Source organism: Narcine bancroftii, chromosome 2 (genome assembly GCF_036971445.1).
Source record: "Narcine bancroftii isolate sNarBan1 chromosome 2, sNarBan1.hap1, whole genome shotgun sequence".
Lineage (NCBI taxonomy): Eukaryota > Metazoa > Chordata > Chondrichthyes > Torpediniformes > Narcinidae > Narcine > Narcine bancroftii.
In genome coordinates, this window is record NC_091470.1 from 112,630,843 (window position 1) to 112,643,145 (window position 12,303).

The following is a 12,303-nucleotide window of genomic DNA, read 5'->3' on the forward strand; positions in this document are numbered from 1 at the left end:
CCATTGGGAAAAAGGTACATGAGCCTTAAGACGAGGACTCAGCAGCACAAGGACACCTTCTTCCCCTATGCCATCAGATTCCTGATTGAACAATGAACCACAGACAGTGCCTTTGACTTTTCATGCATATTTTTGTAAGGTGGTTTATATCAATTTTTGCTCTGTGCCGCTGCTGCAGAACAATGAATTTCGTGACTTGTTCATGACAATAAATTCTGATTCAGATTTTCCTCATGACCTACGTGGGTTTTCCCAGGGTGCTCCAGTTTCCTCCTATCCTCCAAAAATATATGGGGTTGTAGGTTAATTGGGTATAATTGGGCAGAATAGGTGTGAATGCCTGGAATCATCTTCTACTGTGTTATAAATTTTTAAAAAATATGTACAGGATGGTATTTGCACATCCCCTTGAGAAATCAGAAGGCCTCCCAATTCAGTGCCTCACCCAAGAATCTGAATGCCGACCCATGAAAGCATACCACTCACTCATTAATGAATTGGAGAATTTTGTGTTTATTTCACCAAAGCAGGGCCAGAGGTAAGAGTGCTGCCACAATTAATCTCTCAGGTCCCAAGCCCATGACAGGAAAGTGTTATCTAAGATGGACCAGGTGAGTTTGAGGTCATGGTGGAAGTTGGATGTGAAGCAGATGAAGTTAACAAGCTCGTCACAGGTGCATGAGGCAGACCCGATATAGTAGTCGATATACCGGAGGAAGAGTTGAGGGGCCTTGCCTATGTAGGCTTGCAAAATGGGTTGCCCCACAAAGCCGACAGGCAGGTATAGCTGAAACCCATGCAGGTGCACACAGCCACTCCTTTAGTTTGGAGGAAGTGGGGCGAGTTGAAGGAGAACTTATTGAGGGTGAGGACAAGTTCTGCCAGGCAGAGGAAAGTGGTGGTAGAGGGTGACTAGTCAAGTCTTTGGTCCAGGAAGAAGAGAAGTGCTTTTAGACCTTAGAGGTATAAAGGGATCGTGACAATGAGGCAGTCCAGTTCAGGGAATCTGAGGAAATGGAGAGCGGATGTAGGCGGGGAGGTACTGGACCAGTGGAGAAAGGATAGATTCCAGTTCTTTCACCTACATGCCCCTGCCCCCCAGTGGTACTGTGCCCTCCCTCCCTTCACCAACTATATCTCTCTGAAGGGTGGGATTCACTGCCACTGGATCTCCCTCATTTCTCATTTCCCATCCTCCCACACCCCACCCCACCCTTGTCTTCCCCTCCCTGCCCTCCTCTTCTTCACCCCAACCCTCAAGTCTCATTTCTCCCCCTCCTCTCTAATGACCCTCCTTAGCCCCCTACCCTTCCATTAGGTACCCTCCCTAGCCCCCCTCTCTAGCTACACTCCCTAGCCCCTCTCCCGCTCCTCTAACCAATCTTCTTAGCCCCCTCTTCCCCTCCTCTAGCCAACCTTCCTTGGCCCCCTCTTCCCCTCCTCCAGCTACCCTGCTTAGCCCCTTCTCCCCTCCTCCGGCTACCTTCCTTAGCCTCCCTCCCACCAGCTACCCTCTTTAGCCCCCTCTCCCCCTCCTCCAGCTACCTTCCTTAGCCTCCCTCCCCCTCCAGCTGCCCTCCTTAGCTCTCTCTCCTCCTCCTCCCCCTCCTCCAGCTACCCTCCCTACCCCCTCTCCCCCTCCTCCAACCACCCCTCAGCCCCACTCTCCCCTCCTCCAGATACCCTCCCCTGCCCCCTCTCCCCGTTCCCTCCCCAGCCCTCTCCTCCAGCTACCCTCCCTAGCCCCCTCTTCCATACTCTCTCCAGCTACCCTCCTTAGCCCTCTCTCCCCCTCCTTCAGCTACCCTCCATAGCTCCCTCCCCTCCTCTAGTAACCCTCCCTATCCCCCTCTCTCCTCGTAGCCTCCCCAGTTCCCTCTCCCCCTCCTTCAGCTAGCCTCCATGGTACCATTCCCCTCCTCTAGTTACCTTTCCTAACCCCCTCACCCTCCATCCATTCTGCCGCCCGCTGCAGTCGCCATCTTGTACCTCGTGGGCTCCCGCCTACATTCCGCCGCCTCGGCACCTGAACCTCAGGTATCTGCACGGCGCTGACCTTGCCGACACGTTAAACCACCGGCCCCACCAGCAGCGTGAGCTCGCGACCCCCTCCTCGTGGACTCCCTCCCTCCTTCGCTGGCTCGCACCACGTGGCTCCTGGTCCTGCCTGTCCTCCCACCTATGCCTTCCCCACTGGATCCCCCCCTCCCTTCCCATTCCACCCCCCCATCCAGGGAGACCCATTGTTTCTCCCTGCTCCTGCCCCACCAGACTAGTTTCATCTTACCTTGACTCTATCCTTTCTCCCCGGTCCAATCTCATTCCACCTACATCCGCGACACCTCACATACCATGACATCAGATTCCCCGAACCGGACCGTCTCATCATCACGATGGATGTCCAATCCCTTTATATCTCTATCCCCCCACACAGAAGATCTGAAAGTACTTTGCTTTTTCCTGGACCAAAGACCCAACCAGTCACCCTCTACCACCACCCTCCTCCACCAGGTGGAATGTCCTCAACCTCAATAACAATCTCCTTCAACTCATCCCACGTCTTCCAAGTTAAAGGATTAAGCCATGGATACCTGCTTTGTCTGCCTATTTGTGGAGCAATCCATTCTGCAAGCCTACATAGGCAAGACCCCTCAACTCTTCCTCCAGAATAAAGATGACTGCCTCATGCACCCACGATGAGCTTGCCAACTTCATCACTGCACATCTGATCTCAAACTCACCTGGTCCATCTCTGATAACACTGTCCCCTTATTGGATCTCTCTGTCTCCATCGTAGGAGACCATTGACCTTTGCTATAAACCCTCCAATTCCCACAACTACCCGGACTACACATCCTCACACCCTGGTCCCTGCAAGGATTTGATCCCCATCTCTCAATTTCTCCGTCTCAGCTGCATCTGTTCCCAAGATGAGGTCTTCCAGTCCAGAGCTTCTGAAATGTCTGCCTTCTTCCCCGAAAATGGCTTCCCCTCCACCATTATCGACTCGGCCCTCACTCACGTTTCCTCCAATTCCCACTCTTCTGCCCCCAGACACAAACAGCATCCTCATCCTCACCTACCACCCCACCAGCCTCTGCATCCACATCATCCACCGGAATTTCCGGCAGTTACTACAGGATCCTTCCACTAGATGCATCTTTCCTGCTCCTCCTCGCTCGGCCTTCCACAGGGACTGCTCCCTCCTCTATTCCCTCTTGCACTCATCCCTTCCCACCCATCGCATCTCTGGCACCTTCCCCTGCGCACACACCTCCACCCTCACCATGGCCCGAGGTCTTCAGTGTTAAAGCACACTTCTCCTGTACATCCAGAGGACTTATTTGCTGCATCCGGTGCACCTTTTGTAGCATTCTCTACATTGGTGAGACTGGACACAAACAGGGAGATCACTTCGCTCAGCACCTCCTCTCCATCTCCAACCACAGCGACCTCCCAGTGGTCACCACTTCAATTCTGAGTCACACTCTTGTCCATGGCCTTATGTACTATCCCACACTAACCACCCACATTTCAGAGAAACAAGATCTTATTTTCTTTCTGGGCACCCTCCAGCCCGATGGCACGAACACTGCTTTCCATTAAACCTGCTTGCCTTTTTTCCCCCTCCCCCATTTCCTGCCTTTCCAGTTCTTTCACCTACACAGCCCTGCCATTCCACCCCCTCCCTCTCAGTGTTAATGTCCCCTCCCTCCCTTTTCCACCTATCATCTCCTGCCCTGTCATTCCCCCTTCCTCCTCCCACTCTCATTCTGATGCTCACCAGCATTTTCTCAGACTTTAATGAAAGGTTCAACACCAAAACGCAAGTTATGTATCGCTGCCTTTGCTACATAAAGGGCACTGTTTGACCTGCTGCATCTCTCCATCGTTGTCTGATTTTACTAGCATGGAGTGGTTCTCAGCATCATGGGTTGAAACGACTGCCGAGGATCAGATGCACATTTCAGATTTATTTTCAGAATATATACATCACATACAACCCTGAGATTCCTTTTAATTTCCCTGTGGACGAGGCAGAATTGCCACTTATTGGTAGTGCACAAAAAAATGTACACAATATATCTTTTCTTCTTTGGCTTGGCTTCGCGGACGAAGATTTATGGAGGGGGTAAAGGTCCACGTCAGCTGCAGGCTCGTTTGTGGCTGACAAGTCCGATGTGGGACAGGCAGACACGGTTGCAGCGGCTGCAGGGGAAAATTGGTTGGTTGGGGTTGGGTGTTGGGTTTTTCCTCCTTTGCCTTTTGTCAGTGAGGTGGGCTCTGCGGTCTTCTTCAAAGGAGGTTGCTGCCCGCCAAACTGTGAGGCGCCAAGATGCACGGTTTGAGGCGATATCAGCCCACTGGCGGTGGCCAATGTGGCAGGCACCAAGAGATTTCTTTAGGCAGTCCTTGTACCTTTTCTTTGGTGCACCTCTGTCACGGTGGCCAGTGGAGAGCTCGCCATATAACACGATCTTGGGAAGGCGATGGTCCTCCATTCTGGAGACGTGACCCACCCACCGCAGCTGGATCTTGAGCAGCGTGGACTCGATGCTGTCGACCTCTGCCATCTCGAGTATATATATATATATATAGTATATATTGTATATTGTATATTGTATATATATATATATATATATATATATATACTATATATATATATATATATATATGTAAACAAACAGACTGTGCAATACAGAGAGAAAAACCATTAAAGTGCAAGAGTCCTTAAATGAGCCCTCGATTGAGTTTCTTGTTGAGGTGTCTGATGGTGGAGGGGTAGCAGCTGTTCTTGAATCTGGTGGTGTGAGTCTTGTGGTACCGATACCTCTTTGGCAGCAGCGAGAACAGAGCTTGTGCTGGGTGGTGTGGATCCTTGATGATTGCTGCTGCCCTCCGATGGCAGCGTTCCCTGTAGATGTTCTTGATGGTGGAAAGGGTTTTGCCTGTGATGTTCTGGGCTGTGTCTACTTCCTTTTGCAGTGTTTTCCACTCTGGGTTATTGGTGTCCCCGTACCGGACCATGATTCAACTGGTCAGCATACTTTCCACTATTTTACATCTGTGTAGAAATTTGGCAGGGTTTCCAATGTCATACCGAACCTATGGAAACTCCTGAGGAAGTAGATCGTGTTTTTTTCACGATCCCATTTGTGTGTTGAGTCCAGGAAAGATGCTCCTGCTTCTTCTCACCGGTTGACATCCCCCACCACTACCTCCAGCCTCACTTGTCCACTTCCTTCCATCCTATCCACCTCCTCTAGCTGGCTCTGTGTCTAACCCTTGCATCACTGCAACATTGTCCTTTTGAATGAGGATCAGTTCTGAGTCAGTCCTGACTCCCCCACAGTTTAATGATCTGTGTGTTGGCTCACACAGGCAGTCACTCGACTAAATTACCAGAGTGCAGTATCCAGCCATTTTTCATCACAAACCAGTCTTCGGGAGAAAGAACTGAGTGACAAACATGTCCAGTTATGTAACATTTCCATGCTTTTCACTTATAATTCCACCCACACAACATGTGTGTGAGTATAACACTGAGGCAGATATTAAACTCGTTGTAATTAATTTTTAAAGAACTTAATTGGTTCTATGATTATGAAATTAAAATTACACCAAATAATATTCTATGACAGTTAGCTGTTGGTATTACTTAAATGTGCAGTAATTCTGAAAATACAATATGTTCATTAAAACTAGAAGTATTTGCCAAATAGAAACAGAAACATTACAGCACAGAAGCAGGTCATTTGGCCCTTCTAGTCTGTGCCAATCCATTTTTCTGCCTCGTCCCAATCCATAGCCCTCCATAAAAACTCAGAACTGGTTCTCATCCAGCACCCAAATGTGCTGGAGAAACAGAATCCAGAGGAAGTAAAGGGTAACCAATTTTTCAGGCCTGGGCCCTTCATCAGGTATTTGACCCCAGCGTATTCAAACTTTCTCATTTAATACCAAGAACGCACTATCTTATTTTAAATGAACCAGTCATTCCTGCATGGCTTAACGGAAGTCAATCTGCAGACGCTGGGGTCTTGTGCAGTGCACGAAAGTGCTGGACAAACTCAGCAGGTCATGCAGCATCCATAGAAAGCCAAAGGCAGTCCGTGTTTCAGCCTGAGCCCTTGAGGAGTGAAGGTCTCCAAACTAAAAGGAACATGCAATTTTTCTTTCACAAGCATACTGAAGTTTGATAGGCCTATTTGTTTAAATCTAGGGTTACCATTACTTGTAATGTTCTTGAGAATGAAGACCATTATCATTAGTTCTGGTCATTTTTAAGATGGGAGTTTATTGTCATATGTATATGTCATATGACAATGTACAGATGTACCAAAATTCTTATTCATTGCAGCCAAACAGGTCAGTAATATACACCATCTACAACACAGTAGAAGTCCAAAATTCCAGAACACCCAAGAATCTGGACTTTTCAAAGACTCTGAAACTTTTAAAATTTAGTGGGCTTTTATGTGCGTGTGTGCGTACTTAAGCACCCCAGATGCACAGCGGCAAAAAGTGACCACACTTACAGGTGACCTTATCACAAACAAATTCATTTCAAGCATTACACGCTTTCTTTAGTGAAAAATTTTGTTTACATTTTTGTCGTATTGATTTTATTTTTCTTTTAAACTGCTCGTTTTAATAAATGAAACATGATGTATTTGCTAATGAATAAACTCTCATAATTTACCTCTTCATCTCTTTTTTATTCCTCCTTAAATTTGAATTTTAAGAGTGCTTCCCGAGAATCTGGAAAATCTGAAAATCTGGATCGACAAACACTGAGCAGTCCAGATCTATTGTGCCACAACATGCCAACCTAAAAAAAGATACTAAATATAAAATGGTACATAAATATTCACAGCTGCAGTTAGCGCAAGAAAATAAGTGATGCTTCAATTGTGCAGACAGATCTTTTGGTGGTACTGAAATGGTTCATGGTTACGGTTAGGACGTAGGTTCAGAGGCCTGACAGCTTTTGGCGGAAAAAAGTGTTTTATAGGCATTTTGAATTCTCCATCAGAAAACTCTCACCACGTCAATTCCCACCCCTCCTCCCCAAATAGCCAATATTATCGCAATGTGGGAAATGAGAAGAAAAAACTCTGGCCTCCACTTCTGAGGAGTGGAGATTGGAGACATCCTGAAATGCAGTTCTTCCGATTTGTGCTCTTTGGGATGTGGGAATTGCAACAGCCAATTCTCTGCATTGCATATTGCCTGAAGAGCAACGGGATCAAGACTGCAATCTGCTTTCGTTTACCTCCTCATTGCCACTGCACTTCAGGTAAATCCCATGTGGAGAATTGGGTGCTGTGTTGAAGGAGATTTTTTACATATCAAGAGTGAGCAGGAACAATCTATCCCTTGGCAGCAAGGTCAGTAAATAATCAGAATCTCAGAATTTATTGTTGTGAACAAGTTATGAAATTCGGTGTTTTATGGCAGCGTCATAGCTTCGCAGTTCAGCAGGCAGCAACCTCCTTGGAAGAAGACCTCAGAGCCCACCTCACTGACAAAAGACAAAGGAGGAAAAACCCAACACCCAACCCCAACCCACCAATTTTCCCCTGCAACCACTGCAACCGTGTCTGCCTGTCCTGCATCGGACTTGTCAGCCACAAATGAGCCTGCAGCTGACGTGGACATTACCCCTCCATAAATCTTCGTCCATGAAGCCAAGCCAAAGATCGTGCAAACATTCATATAAACCATCTTATGATATTACTAAAAAAAAAATTAAAAATAATTGTGCACGAAAAGTGAGGCCGTGTCTCTAGTTCATTGATCATTCAGGAATCTGATGGCAGTGGGGAAGAAGCTGTCCTTGTGCCGCTGAGTGCTCGTCTTTAGGCTCCTGTACCTTTTCCCTGATGGTATCAGAGTGAAGAGGGAATGGCCTGGGTAGTGGGGACTTTGAGGATAGAGTTTGCTTTTTTAAGACTCTGCCTCATGTAGATATCCTCAATAGAGTGAAGTCTGCACCCGTGATGTCGCAGGCCTAGTGAACGACCCTTTGGAGTTTATTGGTGATCCAACCAGCCAGAATGTTCTCCACGGTACACCTGTAGAAGTTTTTGGTGACATACCAAATCTCCTCAGACACCTCACAAAGTATGGCTGCTGCCAAACCTTCTTTGTGATTGTACTAACATGGAGGCTCCAGGACAGATCCTCGGAGATGTTCTCACACAGGAATTTGGACCCTCTCCACTACCGAGCCCTCGATGAGGACTGGGTCATGTTCCTCTGACTTGAATCTACACATCCCCTGATGTGTAGATTGAAATTAATCCAAATGACTATTTGAAACAACTTCCCTCATTTCTCTCCACGGTTACTGCCTGACCTGCTGAGAATTTCCAGCCTTTCCTGTTGGTGTTTTGTGTCTTCAGCATGCAGGATAGAATTGGGAAATGATGTCCAGAGTCCCCTGGAAATATGCAATACAAGGCAAAATTACAGAATATATTCAGTAGGTCAGATAGGATTCTTTGAGAGAGAAAGCAGAGTTCATGCAAACTCCTTCGAAATATTTTGGGTGATCTATTAAATATTGGGGGATTTTCTATTTCATCTCAACACTATCTTTCCACAAAATACATCCCAGCACTTCAAATTGCAGATTTCAGATTCATTGACAAAATACAGACATGACATCACATACAACCCTGAGATTATTTTTCTGTGGACAAGGCACTTATTGGTAGTGCAACAAAAAGAATATACACATGTAAACAGATAAAAGGGGCAGGTGAAGTCTTAGCTGGTTGTTCCATCAGAAAACATTGCACCATGGCAATATGTCATTGTTTTTCTGTGCTGCCAAATGAACTTTTACCCTGGCCCTCAAAGGAAGGAAGAAAAAACAATCATTGGCGAACAACTATTTTTCACCTAAGCTCCAACGTCAAGGGGCTCAGATAGTTGCATTCCAAGGGAATCGACTGTGATCACATGAAACGTGACTTTGAAGTCCAAGGTTCCATAGATTGGGCAGGAAGCAGTTCATGGGCAAATTGTTTGCAAGGTAGTCTGCTCCTTTCACGCCTTGCAGCCATCTCCCTCAGCTGATTTATTTGAAGATCTGTGATGGTGGAGCTTGGCTGAAAAACAGTGGCTTTGCGTTCTCTTCATTCCAAGCAGGGTTTTGTTTCACTTGCAGAAAGATGCCACTGGTAAGGGTCAGTACTTTGGTCCATCCCTCAAAGAAGAAATGGTGAGAGGCAAACCTATTTCTCTCTCTCTCTCTCTCTCTCTCTCTCTTCCCTTTTCCCTCTGTCTCCTTTCTCAGACACAAAATCATTCTTTCCTTTCCTTTTGTATCCAATTAACTCCTTTTTTGTCTGTTAGTCTGTACTCCTCCCCCTCCCAGTCTTCGCTCTGCCTTTTAATTCAGATGCCTGTCTTTTTTCACCCATACCTTGAGGAAGTGATATATCTTTACCTCCTATGGTCACAACAAGACTGGCTGAGTTCCTCCAGCATTTCTGTGTTTTGTCCACTTTCTGCATCCAAGGTTGAAGGTACTCCCACATCACCTTTGGGGAGAAAGAAAATGTCATGACAGTTTGTGATTCACCCAATTCCTGGACATATCTCGCTGTATGAATACTGACAAAAGCAGCTCCAAAATTAGTTTGCAAAGGGGAAGGAGGAGTTTTGCTCATTAAGGTTGGTGAAAACAAAAGCACATTTACTACTGACAATATCTCATTGAAATTCAGTGTGGGTGAAAACAGGTTAAAATATTCCACTCCATAGGAGGTGAAATGCAGTTACCCACAAACTATATTAGAGTTACAGATACATATTTATCAGCATTAAAACAGCAAAATGAATTGAGGATGTATGAATTGTTGTCTTATACAACTTTACCATAATATCCCAGCTCCTGAACTCAATAATTTGATTTATGAACGCCAAGATGCCAAAACCTCCCTTTACAACCCAATCCACCTATGAAGTTACTTTCAGGGAATTATGCATCTGTATTTCCAGATCCCTTTGGCCTACCATTTACCATGTATGTAATTTCTTGGTTTGTCCTTCCAAAATGCAACACCTCACACTTGTCTGCATTAAACTCCATCTGCCATTTTTGTCCATTTTACCAGCTGGTCCAGATCCCTCGGCAAGCTTTGAAAACCTTCTTCACTGTCTATAACACCTCCAATCTTAGTGTCATCTGCAAATTTGCTCATCCAATTTATCACATTATCATCCAGATCATTGATATAGATGACAAACAACAATACCGATCCTTGAGGCACACCACTAGTCGCAGGCCTCCAATCTGAGAAGCAATCTTCCACTATTCTCTGACTTCTCCCGTCCAGCTATTGTCGAATCCAGTTCGCTACTTCACCTGAACCTTCCAAACTAACCTCTTATTGCAGGACTTTGACAACATCCACAGCCTTTCCTTTGTAAACTTTTCTGGTAACCTTCTCAAAAACTCTATAAGATTGGTTAAACATGATCTACCACTCACAAGCTAGGTTGATTATCCTTAATCATTCCCTGGCTAGGCAAATAATTGTATATCGGATCTCTTAGACAGCTTCCAATAAATTTCCTACCACTGACGTCAGGCTCACCAGCCTATAATTTCTCGGGTTACCTTTGGAGCCTTTTTTAAACAATAGAACAATGTGAGCTATCCTCAAATCCTCTGGCACCACACCTGTGGCTAAGCACTTCCTCCTCTTATCTGTATAAGTTCCATGACTTCCCATGACTCTGTGCCCATTTCCTGAGTGAATATTGATGAAAAATAAATCATGATCTCTCAATCTCTTTTGGCTCCATATAAAGTTGACCACTCTGATCTTCAAATTTTGTACCTTACTATCCTTTTGCTCTTTAGATAACTGTAGAAACCCTTAAGATTTCCCTTCACATTGTCTGCCAAAGCAACCTCATGTCTTAGCCTCTCTGATTTCTTTCTTGAAGTTTTTCTTATATTTTTTATACTCCTCAAGAACCTCATTTGCTTCATGTTGCCTGTTCCTGTTATATCCCCTCTCTCTTCTTCCGAACCAGTCCCCAACATCCCTCGAAAACCAAGGTTCTCTATACCTTCTAACCTTACCTTTGATCCTGACAGGAACATACAAACTCTGTACTCTCAAAATGTCACCTTTGAAGGTCCTCCACTCTCCTCACACATCCTTGCTGGAGAACAACTTATCCCAATACATGCATTCTAGATCCTTTCTCATTTCCTCAATTAGAATCTCAACCTGACGCCCAGACCTATCCTTTTCCATAATTAACTTGAAACAAATGGCATTATGATCACTGGACCTACACAAACCCTGTGTCACCAGTCCCTGTCTTGTTCCCTAATATGAGATCCGGTATTGCAATCTCTCTAGTTTGTACCTCTACATATATATTGGTTTAGAAAACTTTCCTGAACACATTTGACAAACTCCATCCCACTCAGCCCTTTTACATTATGGGAGTCCCAGTCAATATGTGGAAAGTTAAAATCTCCTACTATCACAACTTTGTGTTTCTCTCGCTGTCTGCTATCTCTCTACAGATTTTATCTTCCAATTCTCACTGATTATTTGGCGATCTGTAATACAACCTTTGGACATACCTTTTCCATTCCTCAGCTCCACCCATATAGTAGCCTCAGTAGATGAAACCTCTGGTCAATCCTGCCTGAAAACAGCTGTGATATTTTCCCTGACGAGCAATGCCACTCCTCCCCCTTTCATCCACCCCCCCCACCATTCTATCAAAAGCAACATTGAGCTGCCAAACCTGCCCCTCCTGCAACCAAGTTTCACTGATGTTGTAATTCCATGTGCCAATTCACACTCTAAGCTCATCTGCCTTTCCTTCAATACTCTTTGCATTGAAATAGATGCACCTGAAAACATTTCCACCTGTTGACTTCTAATGTTGCGTGCAATTTTAACATATTTTCTCTCCTCCACTCTGTCTGCTCTGGCACTCTGGTTCCCTTCCCCCTGCAAATCTAGTTTAAACGCACCAGAGCAGCACTAGCAAGCCTCCTCGCAAGGATATTAGTCCCCTTCCAGTTCAGATGCAAACCATCCCATTGGAACATGTCGCACCTTCCCTGGAACACAATGATGCAGAAACCTGAAGCCCTCTCTTCTACAACATGTCTTCAGCCACATATTAATCTGCATTATCCTCCTATTGCCAAACTCACCAGCGCGTGGAGATCATTACCCTGGATGTCCTGTCCTTCAACCTAGCTCAATGGTTAGAGCATTGGTCTTGTAAACCAGGGTTCATTCCTTGCTG